Source organism: Phalacrocorax aristotelis, chromosome 5 (genome assembly GCF_949628215.1).
Source record: "Phalacrocorax aristotelis chromosome 5, bGulAri2.1, whole genome shotgun sequence".
Classification (NCBI taxonomy): Eukaryota; Metazoa; Chordata; class Aves; order Suliformes; family Phalacrocoracidae; genus Phalacrocorax; species Phalacrocorax aristotelis.
The window spans coordinates 51,316,719-51,343,150 of record NC_134280.1 but is presented as its reverse complement, the minus strand read 5'-3'; the positions used below and the strand labels follow the sequence as shown (position 1 = coordinate 51,343,150).

Below are 26,432 nucleotides of genomic sequence, written 5' to 3'. Positions count from 1 at the left end.
TCATCTCTCCATTCAATCGACATACTGAATGTAGCTTGCTCAATACATAAATGCAATAAATTAATGTGGGCTACATGTAAGATTCAGATTCCGCAGAAGCTCAACTTTCTCAAGAACTAATAAAGACTTCTTAGCTGCTCCCTGAGACACCCAGAAATATTTTCCAGACATGACTCCACACAGCAAACAATGCAGCATTGTTCCCCTAGACAAAAACCCAGAAAATGGGCACACAGGCACGTGTTCAGCGCTTCCAAGAAAGTAATGATGTCACTATGAAGTATCAGTGGAGATCCTAAGGATCAAGTATCACTAAGGCTAGGTTTGTGGTGTGGGGTGGTCACTCAGACATTGATGGGCACATTTGTCAGCACTGGGGAATTACAAAGGCAGATCTGGAAGATATAATGACCACAGCCACTGCCCATCCACCATGAGCAGCAAACTAGGGTATCTGAAGATGGTTTGTTTGTTCAGGTAGAGGCATTCATTCAGGGATCAGGACAGAAAATTTGCAGAGCTGCAGCAAGCAGTCAAACAGCACAGGTCAGCACATTGTTAGTTGCTTTCAACACTTGCAATTTCGCAACCTAGACTGTTAACTAGAAGATTATGCGTGTGCCTGGTGTTCAAAACAGGAACAAGGACTTTGCAACAAGGCCACAAAGCATGTGTCACTGGATCTTGGTTCTGCATCATCGCTTTTGGTCTAGCTGCTCGTTTCCTCAGAATCTGTTCCTGCGAATGCTCACCTAAACAAGCGCCTGAATTGTGACTACATCAGTGAACCACCCTGATACACATCCTGCTCCTGTAACCTTCCTCCTAGCTGTCACAGAAGACCGAGCTGATGATCTTGGTCTAGCTAGATGCACACCAAAAGCACCCACTCAGTTCCAGGGGAGAGCCATCTGCTTGTCCAGTGCTACAGGAGATAAAAACCAGCCATGAGAAACCAAGGAGCAATCTAGAAAGTGACATTCACATAGTTGGGAGTAGAAACAACCAGGAAAAAAAAATGGGGACAGAAAGGCCAAACACACACGAAAAGACGTTGCAAAAATATCAATGGGACTTAAGGTAAAAAGGAGCACAGAGAAAACTCACAATACCACCCAGGAATTGACAAGAAAGGACCGTAAAAGATGGTCAAGATAAGCAAACAGCATGTCATCCCATTATGAAAGTAATATTGTGGGAGTTTTGATGTAGATTGAGGGCAGCCACCATCACCCATTTATATCCTGGCCAAGAGGAACATGCAAGCTGCATGGGCCAAAAGTTCTGCACTACTGCAGCTTTGCCTCCAAGGCACAGCTAATGCTGCAGTGCTTCTTAGCAGCAGGTTGCTAAAATATAGTGATCATCATAGAGGTGAAAAAAAGGAAGACTCCTGGGAAGAACAGAACAATCCTTATCTCATCAAGCAAAGTAAACAGAGCACCAAGAATGACAGGCAATTAGAAGTACAGTCAAAACATCTCAAAAAAAATCAATGGAAAGATTCACAGTCCCATGCAGGTTCTCAATCAGACCCTTAGATGTGATGCACATATATCAATAACAGAGCTGGATATATCGTTTTGCCACACTAACAGGAAATAATTCCCAGGCTAGAACAGAACTACAGTCAGCTAAACAAAAAGCACTAGAAGCAGATTCTGGCTCTTCTGGGGGAGTGCAAGTGTTGGGAGGGGTGCAATACACTCTGTCCTGTAAACAAAGATAAAAAATCCGTGCGAAGCCAGCTGTGAGAAACACACAGGTCCAACATTAGAGTGTTTATTCAATAATTCTGTTTTAGAAGCTTTATAAAGTATACAAACAACTGAGGCATATAAAACATAATGAGATAAAAATAAGTCCACAAAATTGTCTGCCAAGGAAGAAGGGAGAAAAATTATTTCAGGGAGGCTTTGGTTGCCATTAGTACTGAAACCACAGCTGGCACTTTTCTTCTCATTGAGGAGGAAACATACACTCCACCTTATGCAAAATTTAAATTTCACCATGCTTTTGGGGACAAAAGAGGAGGATAGAGCTGAATCAAGCATATAGTGACCAGCAGTGGAAATACTGAAGGAATTGTAGAGCATTTAAACCACACCTCAGAGTTCCTGCATATTTTGCTATAAGCACCTTACCAAACACAATGGGCACACAGTTACAGGGACATTGTCCCTGCACCAAAGGGCTTATCTTCTAAGTCCCCAAGAGAGGAACAGACTCACATAGATGTGAGGAAGGTGTATGAAGGAGACCATTATGATGGCATCACTTGCTAGCTCATTGCTTTTTAGCAGGGCAGCCCTTACTGAACACAGAGCCAAGCAGAGGCAGCCTTGCTTCTGCTGGAGGAACAGAGGCAGAGTGGCTCAGCCAGGACCATGCCAGCCCTGGCAGGCAGTGCTCTCCCACTCTCCACACCCCCTCCTCCCTAGGCAGCAACAGGGTACTGCCACGGGCAAAGAAAGAGGAACATCAACGGCTGACTACTGTGTCACCCTCAGCAACTTTTCCCTTGAGCAACCGCTTCTAAGACCGTGCCTAGAAGCTAGCTCTGCACATATTCCCCATGCAGCAGCTGTCTCATCTCCTAGCTTGTTACTGGCAGAGGAGAGCGCTAAGGTAAGACTGAGAATGAGAAAAGCTGTCAGCTTTGTTGACCTTTAACCAGGACTCTTCCTAGGTGCCAGATGTGACATGGAAGAAAATACGAAGGAGGCTTTGTGGAAACACACGACAAATGAGCACTCAAGACTGACAGAACAGATGGGGGGCGATGTCTTAGTGCCACACTGGACAAGTTATGCAGGGCAGGGGTAGGATATCAATAGGTGACAATGAAGATAAGTGCTTTGCACTTGGGTGGTGGAAAAGGAAGCCCTGTGAGGTGGCAGAAAAGATGTTCAAAGCAATAAACCAGAAATACAGTATTTGTAACCACATTCTTGGAACATGGAAAAAACATGCAGCTCCGACAATGAACTGTCTCAGGAGCCACCCAGACTAGAATGAACTGCACAGCTAGAAATTTTGCAGATCATTGTTGTAGAACTGTGCCCTGGAGCCTTTACTTTGGAAAACAGAGGAAGACTGCATTTTAAGTTATGTCTGAGCTTACAGCCAGCCAGCCAGAATGGACCAGAAGGGCACAGCTGCCTTCCAGGCAGCCAGTGACAGCATTTAAGTTCTTTGTTGTCCCTCCCAGGCACTAAAAAGAAATGAACCTACTTTCATCTAATTTGCAACAATAGGATATGGTCCTCAAAGCTCATGTTCTGGCCACTATTCCCCCATGCTCCCCATTCGTTTCCCAAGCCACCTAGGGCTGCACAGAGTGAGGCTTAGGAACTAGTCCACCTGACTCTAAACTGAAGAGTCCTTGGTCAGGATGAGACACAGCAAGAAGCATAAGAACAGCAGAAAAAAAAGTAGTACAGTCTTTCCTACTGTTCATTAGCAAAATGACTACCATATCTTGGCTGCCAGAGATTAGCAGACCACAGATTGCATGGCAGTCCTGCTACCAACCCTATTCCAGAACCCTGGCACAAAGACCTCCAGCTTATACACTGATCCAAATACCAAGCCCTTGCTGGCCACAAGTACAGCATACTGTTTCACAACAAATCTGCAGCCAACTGAAAATACTCAAAACAGAGCATGAATATTTTTAAATAAAAAGCCATTCTACCCACTGGAACTTGTTGCTTACTCCGTACCTCATACTTCATGCAAAACCACTGCTCTCTTTACCCATTATAGGATGAAAAAAAAGTCACAAGCCGAATATTTGTATTCTCTTACAAGTCACCTTTAAGATTATCATCCATCCTGATACCACGACAAGGAGTTCATTTTCAAGTTTAAAGTAATTCATCACTGAGCTAGGATCTGAGCTGCACCAAGAATGAATATGTTTCAAAAATATGTAGTTGCAAGTCTTTACACAGCCATTTAAAATGCCTATCAAGCAGTCCTGTGGTTTGCTTCCACTAGAAAGGTTTTTGCATTTACATTAATCTCTGGGAATTGTCCTACACTACAGAAAACCAGAGCATTCAGGTTACTGATCTGACCACGCACTGAGTTGCAGATTCTGACTTTTGACTATGTGCTTTGAGTGACACCTCTGTATTCTGATGTAAGGCAATAATTACCCTGAGATAAGAACCCCAACTGAGAGCATGTCTCCACTGTTTTAAAAACAAATCCTCAGGATGAATCCCTGGTATCTTTACACAGCCAGGCTGAAAGGTGAAAAGAAAGGTAATATTTTATTGATTTTGCAAAATGAGAACTGAAGCAGGTAGTGTTTTGATATACAAAGCCATGCAGACACCTAATCCTCTTGAGATCAGTGGGAGTTACAGGTCTAAATTATTTTTGCGGATCTGGCCACAATAGATAAGTCCACAGTCACACCAAGATTATGCTTTCCTGAGCAGTTGGGATCACCCTTGAGTCTCAGACATGAATCCCTCTGGCTTCAATCTTAAGAAAACAGATGGCTCTGAAGGCTGGGAAGCTCCACCAGTACAGAAGGACAGGCTCATGCTATGGCTCTGCCCCTCTCTGCAGCATGGACAACTAACCAGTCCCTGGCTTTCAGACCATATATGCGCATAGTTGCCAAAATCTGTATCAGAACCCCTAGACCCTCACCTGGGAGCTTTCATGCTCTTTTCTCATACACATTTTGGAAAGCTGCTGAGCACTATCCACTTGTTAAACAGGCCACAGAAACCCAGCTACCTTCCTTACTCTGAAAGGGGAGGTAGAATAGTTCTGGGTCAGAATTAAGCATATAAGCAGACTAATGTGGGGAAAAACTGTCCTGTTGTCTTCCACCTGTTAGAACAGCTGTGCCAACTCTCCCCATTTTATCTATACTTGACACCTGAGTAAGCACCTAAGCTCTTCAAAGGAGATCATTATACAATAATCACTCTTTTATTGGAGGTTATGTTTTAGACTAAGTGTTTGGCTTTTATTTTTGTGAAGAAAAACTAAGTGTGACCTTGAGTATGTTTTAACGCACGAAGACCTGGAGAAAGCAGCATATTGTGATCTTGTGATGCCTATAACATCAGATATGGGGATGCTCAGGGACCAAAAGAGTGGGACAGAGGGCTTCAGCCTCAGAAGTATCTACAAACAAAGCCATACACATAAGAACACAAGAGGCAGAGTTCAAATCACTGAGCCATCTTTGGAGGGCTTCTAGTCCTGAGCACTGTGTGCATGCAGTAAGTCAGCCTTTCTGGTTTACTACACATCATGCACAATGAGAGCAGGCTCAGTGCGTACAAACCAGATTGTAACAGATACCATGACATTCAAAGTGGCACTTCCAAAAGGGGCTCCAGGACACAAGCTTAAGTATTCTAGTGACATGTCTAGAAAAGACAAGAGGTACATCCAAATACTTGGACAAATGTCAGTGCTTCTGTCTGCATACCTGCAGCTTTCTTAGCCATCAAGTTCTTGTGACATTGCAGAAGATAACATCAAAACATTAAGATTAGAATTTAAATAGTCATGACAGCAACTACAAACACCATTTAAAAAAATTAGGAAAAGACAGACTTCTCACAGCAATGTTAAAAATAATGCACGCACTGTGTGGATATGTTAATGTGCTGTCTTTCAGCCTCCACAGGCTGGGCTGGGGGATGACAGGGGTATTTTTTGTGTTTCAAGAATAGTTATGACCTTAAAAATAATAATTCTTGTTCACTGACTCTCCAAAGTTCACACTTTGAATTTGCTGTCTCTAACAGGGAAGAAAACTTTTTCTGTCCTCAGAATCTTATCAACGCCATTTCAAATAATACAATGTTACTACCAGTGAATGGTGCCACCTTCACAGCCCTGTACATGGAAATCCTCCCTACTGTACCTTCAGTCCAACCACCATAATACACTGCCCTTCAGCCACTCTTTGGCCTGATTTAGAATTGCAGGTGATTTGGCTCCTCCTAAGGACCATTAAACTGTTGACCCATTAAACTTCAGACCCAGTGTGGCTGTGCTAGCTGTAACTCAACATGCCAACCAGCTGGCCTTGGCATCACAGCACTTCATTAAAGCCATACACGACCTAGGACATGGCAAGATTAGACAGTAGAGCCACATTAACAAGAAGGAATGCTGACTTTTAGGACTAGAAATCAGGATAGATGCATGAGTATCTGGAAAGTATGTTGCCACTAAACAATAAGACATGGCACAGAAATGGGGTGATTTCATACTGCAGCATTTAACTCTGCCACTCCCAGAGGATCCGCTCCCCCTGCAGCCTGGCACAGCACAGTACAAAGTCTTGAGACTCTCCGCACTGATAACATGTGCCCAAGTGGCAGGTTTATACCCTGGACACTCAACTACGCTCCAACCTTGCCAAACAGCTGTGAACCCTCCCCTAAATCTCCTCACCTGCATGTCCTGCTCTGCACTACAGAAATGGTCTCTGCACAGCATTCAGCCCTGGTTTGACTGAACTACAAAAGCATTTTTGACAATAGATGCTAGTCTATTATGAAGTGGATTTTGCAGCAGACAGCCGAACAGCAACAGGTAGTAGTAATTTCATAAAAGTACCACTCTAGTCCTCATGCTGGCCAGGTACTGAATATTTAAAGACTATGTGGCTGGGTCTTTGCTTGCTCTTATTCAACACAGCTCTGAAGAACAAGTACTGTGTTGCTTAACCTCAGTTGAAGCTTTGCCTGAAAGTCCTCAGTAGCTATAAGGGCAGTGGTTTGATTTAAGTCCCCTCCCCCAAGCAAGATTCATCATTTCCAGCTAAAGGGAAGGACAGTATATTTGTTCTGTGCTGAAGCCCCTGGGACTCAGAAGACAAGATGAAATGGAAATTTTCTTTCTTTTTCTTCCTTTTTTTTGTTTCTTAAAAACCAGGTTTATACAACTGGTATGGGCCAGATGAGACAAGATGGGTTCTTAAGAGGCTAGGTCCCCTGGTACAAAGCACAGACTGAATGTTATCAAGATGGTACATGCCAGTCATTAGGATGCTAATTGGCCCTGACTGACAGGGTTCTGGTGACTGAAGTGAACATCCTAACTGTCACTACCTGGGAGCATTGCTGCAGGGAACAGCTCCAAGGAGCCTAAAGGAAAGAAGTAGGTGTGAGGAGGTAGAGATGGGGGATGTTTATAGCTCTCTACAGCTGTCTGCATCACATATTTAAACAAGAGGAAACACACTTCTGTCTTTCTACACCATGCTGCTAAAAATTCCGCTTAAAAAATTACTTTGGGTAATTTACATTTAAATGGACTTTGCACATGAAGTAGATTATTTTGCTAGTCATGTTTACAATTACTTTCCCTCCCCCTTTCCCAGGACACCATGACTTTTGTCTCCAGCACCATCTTTTCTTTCCCTGTCTCCCAACCTATCCAATTAAAATATCAAAAACAAACTAACTTGTCAGATTTCCCTACCACCAACTCTTTCCTACTGCTCTCTTCCTGTCAGAGCTTTAATTCATCTTGAAAAATTCTGGTGTGTTGAGCATTTTTATTTGTTTGTTTAGGTGGCCAGATATACCATCTATGTACTAGATTTCCAGCACTTTCAAAGCAGAGAATCAAAACTTCCTGAACAGCTCACTGGATATCAAGAGTGGTCATTTCCAGTTTTGGTGGGACAGCTGGGAGCACACCAACAGGGAAGTGCAAAACTGAAACTGGATTATCTACAAATTAAGGAGAAGGCTGACAGTCACCAAAGTGTCGATTGCCAAAATATAAATGTTATCTGAAGGTGTGTTTTGTACTTCACTGCAACTAACATGACCGAGCAAAGCTCTTAAACCAGGATTCAGTGGCCTGGATGTGACAAGTTAGCTGTATCCTTTGAGGGACCAGCTGTGAACAAGGTAACTCTGCTAATGAGATGCCAGAAGAGACACAACACTGGACCTCAACCCTGAATCACAGGTCAACATTTCATTCAGGCCCTGTGCACATGAGACAAAACACAGACGCTACAACCACATTTAATCTGTGACAAAAGCAAGCGGACTTTGAAATAATATTCGTAGATAAACAAAACCAAACATTTCCTCTGACAGCCACAATCAGCTGTCCACTTTTCTTAATCACTCACTACCATAATACCTAGGCAACTCAGCATGTTATCTCCCTAGAACTTCAGGGGGTGCAGACCAGAACCAAAGTGGCAGGTTAAGAACCCCTCTCCACCCCAGCAAACCACCCAAGTGCTCCTGAACAGCCTGTTACACCCCACAGATGTCAGTTCTGTGGTCCAAAACTCTGCTGTGGATAAGATGATCCTGGCAGAAATGAAACAAGAGCTTCCACATTTGAACATGCTGATAAATACTTGCAATACAGGTAAGTCATCCTTCCTCCCTTGCATGCCACGTGAATTCCTAGCCTTCTAAAACATGCATATGATAAGATTGTGTCAAGACTGTATGACTAAGGTGATGAGTGGAGGGAAGGGGGGGGAAAGTAACATTAGAACTAGATTCAGTTACCGGAACTCCAACATTGTCTCCTACAATGAAAGTAGAACACAGAGAGAAGAAAAAAAGAAGGGGGGGTGGGAATTGAGATGCAAATCTCCATGCACTATCTTTTATACTGGCGTTGCAAGAATAGTTTGTGCTTGAAATAGTTTGCAGTGACTGCAAGCAGACAAATGGTGGGGGAAAAAAGATAAACAGAGGTAAAGTAGCTGGGATTTTCACACCTCTTGCACCAGGGGGGAGAACAGGACCACAGTTCAATACCCTCTCTGTTCAACTAAACCCCTGACAGCTAGCCTCAGTACAACCCTTCCCAGACAGGCTGTAGAAGAGAACATATGAACACTGCCAGAAGGATCCTGGAGAGCCACAGGATTTGTGCCCCTCTGCTACATGCTAGACCTCATCTATAAAACAAACATGACTCAAGAGCATGTGCTTCCTATTGTCACTTCTGTCAAGCCCCTGCAACAAGCTTTGCTTTCCTTTGTATATAGGTTTCATTGCTTCATAAAATGGATGTGTTAGCCATGAATAAAACCCAAAAAATTACCGGGGAGGGAAGCAATACTCAACGTACCACAGTCAATAAAAGACAGAAGAAAAGAAAAATATTAGCCGGAGACTTCCAAGAAGGTTAGTTGTTACAAAGAAACAAAATATTGTCTCTGGCACAGGAAAAAAGCTCTTCTGAATACCAATGTGTTCCATACAGTGACAAAGAAGCTAATATTTACCTCAAAGAAGATTAAGTAATATACCATAGCACCTGAGGAAAGGGAGGAAGGTAGAAAAGAGAGGCAAGCAAGCATAAACACAAAGAGAATAAGGCCCCTGAGGTCTGTTTCATATAGCTGTTTCTCCTTCACAAACGAGATTTATATCTTTCCCTTGGAAACTCAGTATTCAGGAAAGTGGACTTAAAAGTATAACTCCATAATAATACCCTCTTTTTCCAGTCCCCAGGAAACTATAATACTGATTTACTGGTCAAAGAAATAAACATGCCTCAGAGTTCCATACAAGGCACTTCTGCCTTTCTGAAGTTAATCCAGCTTTAAGATGGATAACCAAAAGGCCAATGCTAGTGGAAAAATACCACAGAAAGTATTTGTGTAGATAAAAGGAGCTTTCTGAAGGCCAGTGTTCCTGTCATGGTGGAATAATTTTCATTCTCTAGATAAAGAGCTGGAAAATAGAAATAGTAGAAAAAGTTGTAGCACACAACCCGCTCCCTGGGTACCAGGATGTGTTTGCTGCTTGGGGACTATACTTTACTGAAAATGCCTAATCAGTTAAATTTACAACTGGAAATATTTCATACGGGATTCATTTGAACAAATGTTGACATCAACAGACTGCTGCTACAGTTGATGGAGAAAAACAGGCACCTACAGGGCAGGATTAATCTGTTTCTAAAGCAGTTATCTAAAACAGGGTCAGATGAACTGTATCCTAAAACACCTATTTCCCTTTTACTGACTGAAAGAAGAGTCCATATAACTCAGCCAGTTGGAGACAGCTAGTTTGTAGGCATCTGAAGCTAACAGTGGACTCATTTCACCAAGCTTCAAAATGATTGCAGCACTTCACTTGAGACTCAAGTACAGACACGGGGTTTGCAAAAGTAAACTCTACTTTCTTCTCACTATGACAACTGAAAATCTTACTCTAGAGAATGCAAACACAAGTCCCAGGGTTCTGTACAAACTATCTTACCAATTAAAATGAATCAAGATGCAACCCTTGTAGTTACTGATATGGTCTTTCAAATGCAAGTGGGAGCAATGCTGTATTTCTGAGCCTGCAGATTGATACAAACAGGACTTCAGTGATGCTCAACAGCATGAAAAGAGCCATCAGAGGAAAATTCACAAGACTGACGGTTTTGCTTTTACAAAATAATTCTCCCTTAGATTCATGTCAACAGAGCCGTCCCTCAGCTCCTAATCCTGGGTTTAAATGCAGCTTCCAGGAGCAGAGGTTGAAGAAGATAAGCCCCAGATTTCCGTTAAAACAACACTTTTATTGGTGAACAAGGCAAGTGAGTCCTAAAATAGAACTTAATAATGCAGACCGCAAGCATCCAAACCCATGTCCTGGCAGAACAGCTCACATAGCCCTAACTGACCAGCCCCTGACTGAAGGGGAACCCTAAGCTGTTTGCTTACCCCTCTCCTGTCAGGTGTTGTTTTGTCCCATAACAGGTGGCTGGGAGCAGGTTGCAAGAACAATCCACACAGCCCACAGCTCATCTCCCTTTTATTTGCAAGGGGTTCTCTGGGAAAAGCACAGGCAGGACTGGGTCACCTTCACCAGGCTGCCAACAGCTCACTGCTGGTCACTGTCTTTCTCCATGTGCTACTCAGGAAGAGAAGCATCCTCTGTGCATATTCACATCTGGGAAACATTAGACAACTACTGTAGACAGACCAACTGTACTGGGTATGCAAGAAGTACAGCCCTCACTAGCCTGTAGTATAAACTGCATGTTCCCTCCATCTGGAAGGGTTGGGCACAGCTAGGACAAAGCCTCTATTCAGGCAGAAACATTTAATAATGCAGTGGTCATTTATTCCGTATGGGCTGAAACCTCTCTGATTAGGGACCATCTTCATGTCCTGCAGCTGCACAGTTCTTACATAGCATAAGTTGCCAGTTGGGGCCCATGAGCACTGCTGTGGTGCAAACAAATAAAATCAGCCTTACTCAGACCAACTTTGAAAGCAGAGGCTGTTTGCTTGACCACCTTCAAGATTAAATACAGAATATTGGGCTAACCTCTCAATTCAAAGCAACCAGGCACTGACCTTCTCCTTTGGCAAGGACAAAGAGCTACAGGGAAGCTGCTTCAGGACTAAGAAGTAGTCATCTATTAAAACTGAGATATTACTCCTACCAATGAAAGGCAAGGGGACTCCAGAAACATCTCCCACAGCATACATGAGAAGCTGTCCAATCTTAACCTCCATTTCAAATGCTAATTAGTTTCCAGAATACTCACCTGAATTTTTCCAAGCTTCCACTGAGGATAAAAGATTGTTACAGAGATCTTCATCTTTCCCTTTCGAAGTTTATATAAATTATATAATTGCACTTTTAAAAGACTATAGCAAGTGACTTCTTAGAAGAGAACTGCACAATGAGCTAACACTACATGTGGCAGAGCAGGAAAAAATACTTATAAAAGCAGAAGAGCACTTTCTCCCCCCAGGAACTTGGAAAGTGAAGGTAGAAGGTGCTATAATTGCACTGGTGAAGATTTATTCCAAGGACAAGCTGGTGTATGGCAAGTTACTTTAATTGCTGAGTGTATTATACACTTTAAGTAATGTAAAGGATGCCCAGAGCACAAAGATGGCTGCCATCTTAGAGAAGATGAATGCACTTAAAGCTATGTGCTTTCTTAGCATATATATATGATAAATTATATCTGTATACTGGCAGTGCAATCTAGCAGGAGGGACTCACAGGCATTTTCTAAAGGCAAAAACTTGTCACTGTGAAAGGATTTATTTATTATTATAAATAAGAAGTTAAATGCCTGAAAATATTTTGCCAAAATCATTTAGCTCTGGGCTAAAACTCCAAGAGAAGAGGAAGGAAAGAGCAATTAATTTTCTCATGGAAGGGTTTCAGTTAAAATCCAGAAGGCAGCTTATATCCATTGGTATTTGGGGGTTTTTTTTTAAAGAGGTACGGAGCACTTAATCAATTTTAGTCCAAATGTATTTGTATCACTACACCTTTAATGAAGACTTCAGCATAGGCACTGTGAAGCAGAAGAAAAAGTCTATGCTAAGAGGAACACAATGGTTCCCCAGCAGCAGCTCACAGGGCTGCAACAAACGTTTGTAGCCTCTCCAATACCCAAAATTAAGTGCATTCTGAATGTGAGAACAGTGATGTATGATAAACGAGGAGCACAGTCTGCCAGAAACTTTGTGTTTGGCAACAGTCCATTGTTCCAGAAAGGTTAGAAGCCACTGAACTAGAGAATATTACAAGAGACAGTGTAGAACAAAAACCAGAGACTATGAGAGCACAGGTAACAAAACAAAAAGCCAGCCTCACCAGCATCCTAACCTGAGCATTCCCATCAGTAAGAGTGTTAAGCTCAGATAGAACATTGTTTCAAGTGGGTTTTGGAGACCACAAGCTGATCTTCACACTAGCAGCCCTGTGCTACCATCACTGTAAGCCCAACAGCTAAGCAGTCAGAGTGAGTCATCAGAAGGGTTTAGGAAAGCACAAGAGCTCAGCTGGCCAAGGCAAAGTGTCATTGACCCCCCGTTTAAAGGCAGATAGAGGGAGCAATTGTGCTGTTCACTCACGGACAGGCAGAGTGCCTGCAGCACAGCCAGGTAACAAAGCCTGACTTTGTGCACGGCAGGCTGTGCCTTGCTCACCACCACACCCCAATATTCTTCAGTGCCAGAAGAAGGAAAACGGCCCTACACCAAACAGTGGGATCTTCGTGATTCACAAAGCCTGAAGGAATGTGCGTTATAGAAAGATTTCATTTGCTGGCATGATATCAAACGTATAAGCCACAGTTTATTCAAAGATCAAGACAACCTTCAAAGAAGCCAGAAATCCAGGGGGAGGCAAGGTATTTCCAAGTAGTTCCACTTTCCTCACACAAGCCAGGGAAGCTCAGAGAGAGGGTCATAAATAATGGACTATATTTTCACCCTGTACATATACTCTTGCTTGTGCAGTGCCCAGTGTCATCTGGAGATGGAAGCTGACAGTGAGCCATTTTTTATACTCTAGGATACCTTAAAAGGGACCTTTTCTTCAAAGAGAGAGTGCTCAGTTTTTGAAATTCAAACTCTTGTAATTTACTAATTGCTTTACATAGTCTAAAAGTATAAGAGCTCATCCAAGAAAAATCAGATTTCTGATAATAAAAGCCTCTGTAAACTAACAAAGAAAGGCATTAAGATGCAGCAGCTAAAGGTAGCCTATTGAAATTAAGGTACCTATTTAAACAGCAAAGTAACCAACCACTGACAGAACTCCCCTAGAGCAGAAAGACTCACCATTTCTTGATGTCTTCAAAGTAAGACCAGAGGATCCTTCTTAAATATGATTTAGCTTAAGCCACAGTAAACGGTTAGATGCCAAAATTAGTGTTAATGAAAGCAGCCCTTTCCCAGACACTCTTAGTGTGAGCAGTTCTGGTCACACCAAAATTCAAAGATGATTAACTGAATCGAGAATAGGTGCACAGAAGTGCTGGTAAGAATAATAGGCCTATCTCAGGAAAGTTTGGCTTGTTTAAGCTGGCAAAACACAGCCTGGTAAGGGACAGGATCACTGCCTGTAAACACACTTGAGGAGCGGAGCAGCAATAAATGAGAAGAGACATTTAAACCGTATGTTTATCTTGGTGCAGAAATGAGATAAACCAACCATGAACACTTCTAGGCTCGAGGTCAGAAAAATCTGAGTATGGAGCAGTTGTGATCTGGAGCAGCCTCCCAGTGGGAGAAGCAGAAGAGGAGAAGAAAGCAGATAAAGAGAGAACCTGAGAGTCCACAGAAAGGGCTCCTACCCCAGTTTGATCCCTCAGCAGCACAAGCCTTCCCTGGGACTGAGACTTGGGAAGTCAGGTTGTCCTTTTCAGCTCTGAGCTCATACACAGAGTTCAGGAACTTGCTAACCAGTTATTACTGGAAAAGATGTATTTACTTGGGGTTTTTTTGCTGTTTATTTCTAAAACAGAAAAGTTTTTTTTTTTCTTTAGACACAAACATAACCTCTGCTTTTCATCAGTTCTCCAACAGGTCAGAAGAACACATGCCAGGAGCAACACATGGCTAGAAGAGAATTTAGGGCCCAACCTTGAGTAGCCTGTGCAGTCAGACATACAGCATGAGCAGCTCTCCGCTGCTCTACCACCAGATGTTGACTTCACACATGTTCTATTGTAAAGATCCTTCACCTCTTATCAGAGTGAAGGGAAACTAACAGGTACTGAAGAAGCAATATTAAAGCTCAAGAGATTCAGAGCAACAAAAAAAAAGCAGCAGTGCTCTGCAGTGGCCAGAAAGCACTGGCTGCTGGGTTGTCAATCAATATCTCAAAAGTATGTATCCTTTTTGCTACAGACTAGATCCACAGGCCCTGGATTCAGCAACCCTTTCCACAGCACACCAAAGTCAATAATCATATAAAAGTTAAATCCAAAGTCACATTAACCTAGTAAGGAAGCTGTTGGAGTTGCTCTGCTCTGGCTGTCTCCACTTCAGAAGCAGCTTACATAAAACCACCAAGACACATATACTAGGACTCAGGAGAGCTTAGTTATCCTTCTGACTGTTCACCTCCTACCTTCAGTCACATCTCTTTAGGTCAGGTTACACCTCTTACTAGATATACACAGGGGGTCTCAGAGAGAACATCTACCATTACTACTTAACATCTAAATGACCTTCCTGTTTATATCAGAATCCTTCCCTTCATCTTGTAATATGAGACATTTGCTTGTAGAAGAAACTGTCTCCAAGATGCACAATCCCTTGGAAGTAACAGACTAACCCTAACAGAACTAACCACAAAAAAATATTCAGGAAGCAAAAGTTATAAGCTTTCTATAACTACTTCATTGTCTCAGAGGCTCTCACTTTCCCCCACTGCACACAAAGCTTGCCCTCTTTGGAGAATGTAAGGAGATTCTTGTGTGCTCAGAACTGTAATGTGAAAACAAAACTGTGTGTTGACGGTCTTGAAATTGATTTAATGAAGCAGTTTCAATTCCACCCTTCCTTCCTCCCAACTCCACCCTCTCATCCAAGAGGGAAATTTGTTTGGGTTAATAGAGATGGGGGAAAAAAAGCAAGCTAAAAATAGCTTTAACTTTTTTAAGGCAAAAAGAAAGTTTTGAATAAACAGTCTGAAACAAGAATGCAATTAATCTGCCCACAAATTCCTGCACTGCTTTCTTGTTCAGTTCTCCAAAACATTTTCATAAGGATCAAATACACAGACTTATTTCTGCAGAGCCAGTGGTATCCCAGAACTGCCTGCTTCCTTGCATTAAGGCTTTGGCATGAGGAGAAACAGGTTATAAGACTGGATGAACCAAAGATATAATCCAAGATTGTTGAATACTAGACTATTTGAGCAGTATCCTTGCATCCTAGGAACCAATACGAAAAAAAGAAAAATGCACCAAACAAAAACATTTCTTCTTTCCCTTTACCGTGGAACAGACAAATTTCATTTTCTCCTAAAATCTACCTTCCCACTAAAAAGCACTCACACTGTTATCCCTATTTTAGACCCAAGTCACATCTGTCCCTGACAGCAATAGCTGTCAACACTGGAAGAGCAGGGTGATGAGCCATCCTTTGCACCCTGGGCTGGGAGCCAGAGGAAGGTTGGCTTATATATTTGCAGTGCAGAGCCAAACAAACTTCTTTAATCTATTCTGCTCCCTATCTACACCATTAGCAAGCAAGCAGATCACACCCCAGGGAGTATCCTTGCAATCTGAATATTTTAAACCTAACTTGATTTTACCCTATTCCTTTTCCACTGTATCACCAGTGAGATTCAGGTAATGCCATAAGAGTCACGGGTACTATCCTATTCATGCAGGCAGAAGCCTCTTGGCAGAGTTGCCTTTCATTCCCGTATTCCCAGTTTCCCATAGCATAAGACATTACAGCATGCTGCTGTGGAGCGCTGTAGACACTACTATGATACCAGATACGCATTACGAGTTACATTTTAAAAGAGAAAACCACCTCCCTCTTCTTACAGCAGATAAGCCCTCTGGAAGGAGAAAGGAAATGCCTCCCTTTCATCTCAGAGTTCAGAGGGAATGTTTTATAGCTGTCAATCCTGCCAAGATCCTATTCATTGACACACTGGGGACAGCAACTATTCTGAGGTAGGCTGTACAGCCATGAAGTAGCCAGGCTCTGAAAAGAACTTCACCCAGTGACATTTGGAAAGCAAAGTAAAAGGCTTTCCTGCAACCCTAAGGTAAACGCTGAAAGCCAACACGCAGCAGGCAGGACAGCTGAGTTAAGCAGATGTGACTACATAAGGCAAAGCCACATGAGGAAAAAACAGCACCTGCTACTGGAACCCCAGGCGAGGAACATGAACACAAGCTGTTGGCAAACTCTGGTGTCCCAGGTCCAAGCAAGCACTTTCACTCAGAGAGGTGAGACACACTCAGTGACCACAGTGGGACAGCAGATGCTGGGTTCTCATGCTCACACCTCAGTATCACTGGCATGGTACACAACCTTCCCCCTCCGTTTCCCATGCATACACAGTCCTCGTCATCTCATTTTGACTACTAAAAAAACTTCAGGGATACTATTTGGGCTGTGCAGAAGTTATTAGAGAGACATCCTAGTTAATACTTGTTACTTCTTCAACCACTATACAGGAGCATTCACTGGCTCTATGTTTATCCTCAGATCCCATCCAAGGTGGAAAGTGTCCTTTAACAGAAAGGAAACTAGCATGGAGACAAGTCATGCTACTGAATTCTCAGAGTGAATCTGCAAACAGACCAGGGAGCTGAGACTGGGCTTGCAGAGCTCCACATTAGCTACCAGATCATTCTCCTTTCAACAGGTGTACCAGCCAGTATGCACTTGTGCAGCTTACTCAGAACGTCTGGTAGCTAAACAAAAGAACAAGCAAGTCAGAACAGAAAGTCAAGGGCGGTACGGGACAAGATTAGAAGCAACTGTATCAGCAGGGCTGCCAGCGCAGCACCTAGTATGCATCCAGCGTTACACCAGGGCTGACCTGCTCCCCAGGGAGCCTTGAGCAAGCAAGTACCACGTGGTACTTGTGCTTTCTCATGGGTGCAGTAGCCAGATGTTACAGCAGAGAAAAGACCTTTCACATCACTCATCTGCAACCTCATCCTTTGCTGCCAGCTAGTTTTAACAGTTGCAAGTGGAGGTGGCTTCTGTGGGTTCAGCGAGGATTCAGCTTTCTCAGGGCACTAGAAAGAATCCAAAGGGAAATAGAAAGCAGACTTAAGTGTGTAGAAGCAATCCTGCTTTTGATCTGAAAGGCAAAAACTTCAAAAAGCAGCCTAGGCTGTTTCTTTGCAGAAACAAAAAGTCTAGGGCTCCTTTACAGTACTCAGCTCAGTGTATCTCAGATGATGCATACAGTCACTGTTCCCAGTGACACTCCTTTACAATGACTCTCTTAAGAAAACACCCACAATCATTTCAGATGATTCGTCAGGATTGCTAATTGATATAAACTGGTTTATCTTTGCCACAGCCAGGAGATTCAGCCAAATACCTGTCCATGCACCAAGAAGCTTCTGCTTTGAATGGTGTTCTCTGTCAGCCGACACAGGACACATCTCACTTAAGCCCCTTCTCCTTCCTGCATTTTACCCAGCCAAAATTCATGGTCCACAGTAAGATCCATCAAACAGGGAAAACGCCTGCAGACAGGATCAAGGATCTACATGATTAACAGAGGAAGATGGAGTGTGGGGAGAAATCACAGGCAACCTCTCTGACAAGATCATGGTACCTCCAGCAGAGGCAAAGCTCACTTGTAGGTTTACTAGAGGACCTCTAAAGGAGAATACAGAGACCAAGCTCCTCATGGCTCTTTAGCTTTTTTGTGATTAAAACAGTCACTTCTGCACAATACTAAGTCAGAAGGAAAGAAGGGCCAAGATAACCACCTCATAGAATGCTGAGCTCCCCATCACACCAGCACCAACTCCTTTGTACTTGGTCACAGAGAAAGGAGTGAAATTCAAAGGACTTAAGAAATCTTGATCATAATGATCAGGAAGAACAGTGGTAATGCAAGGTATAACCATGGCTTTGATCAATTTTCCTAATACATAAAATGTGCATCTCAGGGCATGTCTGCAGCACTGGAAGCAGTCTTCCAGCTGAGTAGTTGGGGTTTTTTTGTTGTTGTTTTGTTTGTTTTTGGTTTTGTTTTTCCTTCTACAACTTGGCCTCATTTTTAACTACTTTTGATTAAAATTATTAATTTCACTCAATATTCAATTTCTGACAGGTCTTACTCTCTACATATACTGCAAACTGACTCCAGCCTTCCAGGCAAAACATGATGCTTACTAGAAGCAACCTTTCTTACTCTACAAGTCATATATAATTTATGCGTCCATGATATTGACAAAGGCTAGAAATACACATTGTGTCCAGTTCTCTTCCCTGTAACCTTGTAACAGAGATTTTGGGGCCCTTTTCTTTTTAAGTATTGCTTCCTCCTGCTCTTGCTATTAGTTCTTATGGGAATCAGTTACCTCAGCACAATCACTTCCCTCATGCCCAACCCCATAACCCAAAATCTGCACCACATCAACATTCAGTCCCATTTAATTGTACAAGTGTCCTGCGCTCCCTTAAGTGCTTACTATTTTTTTTTGTTCATTGGGCCCTCGAGTCTTCCTCAAAGCAAACACTTGCACATGCATAGATTTGCTCCTGCCTTTCTAGTCCTGCAGACAGACTCCTCACAGGAGACATGACTGACATATTCAGCTCTCCCAACAAGCACAAGACAGGTAAATAATTGTCTGAAAAGCAGAGATGGCTTTGCAAGCAATTGTTATGCCATCATTTTAAAGGGTGCAAGATATGAAAATCACCTGAGTGCGCTTTACTGAGTTATTGGCAAAAGAGAATTATTGACAAAAGAATCACAGGCAAGTTGCACGGACATTAACAGCTGGTAGGAGTAGGGAAGCATTTTATTCACTGTATTTCTTTCAGATCAAAATTAAGAGTTTGATGGAATGAGGATTTTCAAGAGTTTTCATTTGGTATCCAAATAGCACTGAATTAGCTAGCTCCCTTACAATGCTGGGAAGATTCCAACCTCTCACCTTAAGACTTTACCTAGGAACAGACTCAGGAACATTCCAGCACTGAGACACTCTCTTCTTTCACCTGCCACTGCCTATGATGAGATGCCACATACATATGATGTGTTTGCTTCTGGCACTCTGAATGAGTAGGGAAATTTAATTTTCTCCCCTCTATTTATTTAAATAAAGTTTCTTTCTGAAGCTGTTCTCAGGAACAAAATATTTTGTCCAATTCTCATCTTGGCCATTGGACGAATAACCAGAATGTACACTCAAAGCGCGTAGTCTTCAATCATTCCCCACCACAAAGCATGCAGGCGGCCAGAAAAAGAAGAATTTGCAATGCTGAGCTTCCAGTATGAGCTTCTGGGGGCAAGGGGGGAAGGTATGTATCCATTTGGCTTGGGATTGACAAACCAAATCTTTCTGCAGTAGTAAGAGAACTGACAAAGTGTAGACAAAGAGATGATTATCACAGATTACAGCTAACAAATTGTCACTGCAGAAAACAGAGTGTGCATAAGAGAAACTCACTGTGGATGGTCGTTTCGCAGATGACACAAGATGCAGCTGGAAGTAGCTTTTGATCTCCCACAGCAATAGCAGCTGGCCCTTCAAGGATGCCACTGCAAGACACAAACCAACAGAATCAAGGGTAAAACACAGGCAGGTGATGATCAGAAGTCGCTTCAGGAACAGCCTTTTCAATCCACGATTACAGCTCCCTGCTTCTCAGTCCCCTTCCCCTCCCTTCTGTACTTCCCACACACACTCTTCAACTTCAGTGAAGTTCGTTTCCAAAATAAAACTCAGGTCACCAAATAAAGATTGACTTACTGGAGAAGATCCCCTCTTGCACATTTCCAATACAGAATTCAAAAACATTTAGAAGAAGTGACTTTTTCTGTAATCCACACACAAGCTAATAAAGTAAGAGTGAACATGCAATGGCAAGAGATATAAGGCATGATGGGCATGCAGAGGAAAGCCCAGGTAGAGTGCCTGCAGAACAGCACCCTGTAATTTATGGTTCACCAACATCCCAAGAAACCACCTTTGTTGCTCCCATGGAACAATGCACAGAAAACATTCAAAAGAGCACCAGCTTATGTTTCCTACGTGCAGAGGTCATGGCAAGGGAGAGTAAAATTGATAAATATTTCTAATCATTCAAGCTCCTGAGACAAATGCCAAACCAAGCTCAGCTGGTGGAAGCAGTTTATGCAACAAATACCCACAAATGAAAAGCACCTTATGCTGAGAGTGGTAAAATTGCAGAGTGATGCTGTACAGAGAAAAATAAGGTTGTAGCTATCCTAAAACATGTAGCAACATTCAAATGCATCATCAACCAACAGTTTAGTTCTACCTACAGAAGCAGCAGTAAGGTCTGTACTGTAAACAAACATTTTAAAAAACAACAAAAACCAACCACACACAATATTTTCCTTTTCCATTGCAGCTTTATCATTACAGTGGATAATGAATTACACCATTGTTTTGTGCCACAAGATTTTTGCTAGTGTATACACCTCCTTGGCATTAAGTTTGGAACTGCAGATAGATGTTAAGCACAATGCAATTAGCTCCACTGTAAATTACTTAGGGTTAAAAAGCCAACAGCTTCAAAAGAAATACAGCATCCTTACTGACCACAGGCAGCCAAGACCACAGTTCATCTACCCACTTGAAAGACATTTGGCCTTTAGATCAACTGTGCCTGTTTTGCCATAGTGTAACTCTTAGTTTTTGTTGGCTTGGTTGGTTTTTTGGTTTGGTTTTTTGGTGTTTGGGGGGTTTGTTGCTGTTTGGGTTGTTTTGGGGTTTTTGGGGTTTTTTTGTCATCGTGGTTGGTTTTTGTTTGGTTGGTTTTTGTTTTGTTTTTAAATCTTGTTTTTTCAGGTGCTTAATGCCACTAATTTCCAGATGGTCCAGAAATCCAGTGCAACAGAAAGCGGGCTACCTCCCTGTTAGTGCAGGAGTGTTGCTGCCTGACATTTCAGTGCCACATAAACCAAGCAGGCCCCAAAGGAGAATCAGCAATGCATTCCCCAAACATTGCTTTATTTTATTTCGGTTTTTTGTTGTTTTTTTTTCCCCCCCCTCTACAATAAATAAGGAAGTAGATATCAAGTGTTTCTTGAGAAGAGAGAGCTGCCTGATGATTCTTAGGTTGGCTGTTGGTTTGGGGTTTTTTCTAAACTTGACAAATACCAGAAGAAACATCACCTTTTAAGGCAAAAGGCAGCTGAAAGCAAAATCCTCCTTTTAAGCCAGGGTGACTCATAACAGCAAAGATTCTTCCTAGAAAAACAAATTCAATCATGAAGCAAGAACAAGCTAGAAGCCTTAGTAATAACAATGCAAACGAATCCTCCTTTCCCTATTACTTTTGCGGGCTGGTGTTGGCTGATTCTGCAGGTGCTCTTGGCTACTGTGAAAAAGAAAACAAGCTAGACAACTACTGGCTTGACCCAGTCTTACCATTCAATTTGCATCCCTAGAGAGTACAGTGCAATAAACACAAGCATAGATGCACAGGAACACATTTCATGCCTTATCTTTTCTATAGGAATGTAGGAGAAAGTACGTATCTGAAGCTGTATCTACACTGCAGTCACACATGCTTTGAACACAGACAACCACCAGCTCAAGAGAGAAGGCTGAGAGATGCAGAAGCATGCACACAACACTGCCTCCAGTGAGCCTGGATCATAGTCACGTATAACCCAGTACTGCCATATCTTCATCACTCCTGTTAAGAAAGCTAGGTCACATACAGCTATTCAGGTTGCAATCCTGCCTCCTGAAACAGAGGTTGTCGCTGCCATCAGAAGTGCCAGCATTACACTAATGAGAGGATGTGATCTCAGTAGGCTGCATCTAAATCTACTCTTCAAGACTAGAAGACAACCAAAATCCTCCTCTATCATAGTCACTGCAGATTTCCCCTGACCTGTCCAGCTCGTGAGCCCAGGCAACTACAGTTTCAGCAAAGGTGCTGGCACCACCAGCAGAGAAACAAGGGCTCCACTTCTCTCTCCACAAATGACCTGCTGTATAACCCCTAGCAAAAGATTTTGTTTGCTTGTGTCCCACTTTCATTCTTAGATTGAATTCTTTTTTGTCTCCTCTCTTGACCACGGACCACCTTTTACAGGATGTTTATGTTTATTTATCACATGTTGCTAAGCACAACAGAGCCTCTAAGCATTCATTTTAATAACAGGAATGTCAGCTGCAGTGAAACTCCAATTAGTGCTAACAGGCTCCCCTCAAATCCAGCTACACCAGACATCCTGGTCCAGAGACCAGAGGCTTGTGTTTAATCTTTCTGTCCCGGCTTGTGTCAAACACTTCCTGCCTCTACGGCATGCACCACAAAACCTGAAGTCCATCTAAAGAGAAGTCTCTGACAACTCCCAACTGATCAGCAGATTTTTTTTCAGGCTAACTTCTCAGGTTCTTAAGGGGAGAAATTACAGCTTAGCAAGACAGGGTGAATTGAGTCCTAAAGCCTAAATTCAAACTGTCTGATTAAAGACCTGCCACAGACAGCTCAGCTTTCCAGGAACTTCGACACCCTGAGCTAGACAAAAGTCCTGCTCTCTGATTTTCAAGACAAGGATGTTGTGCAGGACAGTATCAAACGCTTTGCACAAATCCTGGTAGATGTCATCAGTTGCTCTTCCCTTATCCACCAATGCTGTAAACCTGTCATAAAAGGCCACCAGATTTGTCAGACACAATTTGCCCTTAGTGAAGCCATGTTGGCTGTCACCAATCACCTCTGTCTTCGATGTGCCTTAGAGTAGTTTCCAGGATGATCTCCATGATCTTGCCAGGCACAGAGGTGAGACTTATTGGACTGCTTAAAGGCAAAGATTGAACTTGTCTAAGTGTCTCCTAACTGCCCATGATGTGCTAATATTGCCCGAGTTTTCATTCTTCTGAGCCCAGTCAACAAATATTTTTTTTCCTGTCCCCTTAAACCAGAAAATAGCTTCACCCTCTCCATTTTGAGGCAAGACCCATAATATGATAAACACCTAGCTGCATCCATTTGGGCAGCAATCCCAAGAAACAGAACCATTGTCAACCGAGACATCAATGGCATTTAATGGTGACCCTAAAAAGGAGGAAAGGCTTTGCTGCATGGGTGTTCCCATAAGGCATTACAAAGTGATCTTTTTGCCAGTGCTCATGCAGATAACCAGGGCCAGACATTACCAGGGCCAGCTGGCAGCAAGGAATTGCCCTGATTTCAGTGACTACCTGTATCCTTGCATTAGCAGACAGTGCCTGTAACAAAAAAAAAAAACCACAACAACCAAACCACACAACCAGGAGGGGGGAGGGGGGAACACCCACAAAAAACCACCACCACCCAAAAAAACCCCCAAAAAGCACTGTTCTGTGAAGTCCTATTAAACACAAGAGGCTGTGTAAACTATATGTTAAAGCAGATAAAAAACAAGAGCAAGCAGTGTTCATAAGAGAAAACCACCAAGAAAATGTCAGCAAGTTTCATCCCTGCACCACCTCCCCACCTCTCCCACCCACACCTGCTTTTTTATTTTATGTTCTTTAAATTAAGGCAGCATTTTATTTTTGCCCACATGTTCTCCCCTCAAACAAAACTCCACTTGATAACTTGGAATCACTCTTTATTTGAAATCTCTTCTTTCAATTCCTATTGCTTGATGCAAGATGTCTCCTCACCCTCAGAAAAGGCTACAACTCTCCTGCTGTGCCCATACCCATCAGTCTGAACCCAAAACCCAGCAAATCTGCCAGATAAACTATCTCCAGCTGATATCTGTGCAAGCTTCAATACTTGAATTACCTTCTTGGATTCCCCTATGTTTTATATATAATAGAATATATAAATAGATACTCCCTTCCCACTCCTGTTTTAGGATTTCCTGAATTCTACTCTATTCTTATCCTTTTTACATCAGCATTAACCCTGACAACCATATTCCTGCAATACTTGCTTCACTCGTCTCTGAAAACCACTGGATTGATTTTACTGTTCAGAGTTATTCTTTACAGATGGGACACTCGCATATTAGCTCTTAAAATGACAAGCACACATAACTTCCGTTAGCTAGTGCAAACGGCAGCATACCACTCAAGCGCTCTGCCCTAAACATCCACTTGCACTCTGCAACCCTCACGTGAGCTCTACTGCAAACCTATTATCTTCTGAAAAGGACCACCTCCTATCAACTTTGACCAACACCATGAAAAACTAAACACTAAATCCAGTAAAGCTCCAGCTCATAGCTACCTCACCTATACCAAAAAACAGTAGAGAGCTGAAAATGTTACTAATGAACCGTGATCCTGTGTGCTTCAGACCCACGTACAACTTCCAACTAAAGAAATGTCTCGTCTAAGATTAAGGCTCCGGTGAATGCTCTTTCACCTTTGCTTTACCAAACTACAGTTACAAAAACACATAACTAGACAAGTGTTCCTGTTTATTCAGGAGCAAATGACCCTGAGCGCAGCTACATGGCTGGCACACTGTAAGACATCTGACCTTTTTCTACTCTACAGCATGTATTACTGTAATACTGGACACTTTCCAGTACTATATTAAGCAACATAACCATCTTTCACATGTTGTTTAATCTTTTAGCAGCAACCCAGAGAGAATTACATGGCCTGGAGTAGTCAACTGACAAAGTTTTGTTAAATACTGGCATCCTGTTTTTCTGCTTGCAAAGGCATCAGCGCTCAGCACTTAGCACTGAAAGCTGCAAGATCTGTGATCCTCCTTTGGCTGTTCTCAAGTCTCAGCCTGACCCATGAGAAAGCTCCCTCTTCTCCTGCAGAGGAGCTTTCACTTTTATCACTTTTATTCCCAAATACTGAGCAGAAAGATGAGGCTTTAAATTCTTACATAGCCTGGGCACTGTAGATGGAATCAGCAACATGAACAGCCCATTCTTTGGGTAAGATGAGACTGTCCCAGTGCAGCCTGAGAAGGCAGTTACTCCTCAAAGCAGGTAAACCTACAAGGGAGGCTGAAATGTAGCAGACTCCTGAAAGCCTCTCTGCATTAGCCATTGCTTTCCATCATTGTCATCTAACTCTCAACGTCTGCCCTTGTATCTAGTGTAACTAGATCCCAAGGACACGTGTGCTATACTGTTAAATAAAATAGGCTACTTTGAGACAGGAATTGTTGAGTTTTAATAACCATGTGAAATCCAGAGTGTTGAGCTAGACAATTTATTTAGGTTTCCAGACATCATCAATTTTCCCTAGGCTTGCACAAATGGTGCTAGTAAGCTCTGCAAACACCCAGTACTGGACACACAACCAGAGATAACAGCATCAACTCAAATGGTCGCTTGTGGCACAGAGCTGCCCAACCTCAACTGCCACGGAAACAAGCAGAGGTTCTTTGTGTGACATGCTCTGTCTCACCGGAGGGCACAGGAGCAACTCCCCCAACACCCTTCTGTACCAGCCAGAAGGGAGAGGCTGCCTGACACTGACCATTCATTCATAATTCAGACACTCTTATGATGTGCACTAATAATTTAACATTTTCAATATTCATAATTAAATCAAAGTGATTAGAAGCCTGAAATATAAAACCTTGATTAAGGTCAGCAGCTTTAAACTTTGTTTCCATTTTCAGCTGTTATGCCTGAAAAAGGGCTTATTTTCCCTGCTTAGTAAATGTGAAGACATACAGATGTTTAGATTAAAATACCCCATACTCTAAAGCTCAGTGTGGAAATTTGTTAAGGAAGATACATTGCTATTTGTTTAACTAAGCAGTTATACAATAAACGATAGATTCATTCAAGTTTCAATTTTTGCCATTTTTATATTAATGAAGGATTTTCTTTTACTACATTTGGGGTGGAGTTTTTTGGTTTTGTTTTTTCTTTTGTGTTGTTGGGATTTGGTTTTTGTTTGTTCGTGTAACTTTTACTTTATGTCAAGCCATCCTTGGAGGAAAATGGAAGCCTAATTAAAATCTGCAGAAACAGCAATGATTTAGACTACCTAAACTGCCCCAAACTTGACAG

The 26,432-nt window shown here is 42.5% G+C and overlaps 1 protein-coding gene across 10 annotated transcripts in view; it reads right to left on the bottom strand.

Annotated features, from left to right (window-relative positions):
- The window catches only part of TSPAN4 (tetraspanin 4), a 464,080-nt gene that overhangs the window by 372,342 nt on the left and 65,306 nt on the right, over positions 1-26,432 (bottom strand). For 5 of the 10 annotated variants that reach the window (XM_075094496.1, XM_075094495.1, XM_075094492.1 and 2 more), the window contains one exon: positions 19,912-20,003. The exons of 4 other annotated variants lie outside the window; for them this stretch is intronic. The gene's annotated coding sequence lies outside the window, so the exon portion shown is untranslated. Of the gene's footprint in view, positions 1-19,911; positions 20,004-21,606; positions 21,677-26,432 lie in introns of those variants that run through there. One more of the 10 variants, XM_075094497.1, reaches the window with a different exon arrangement.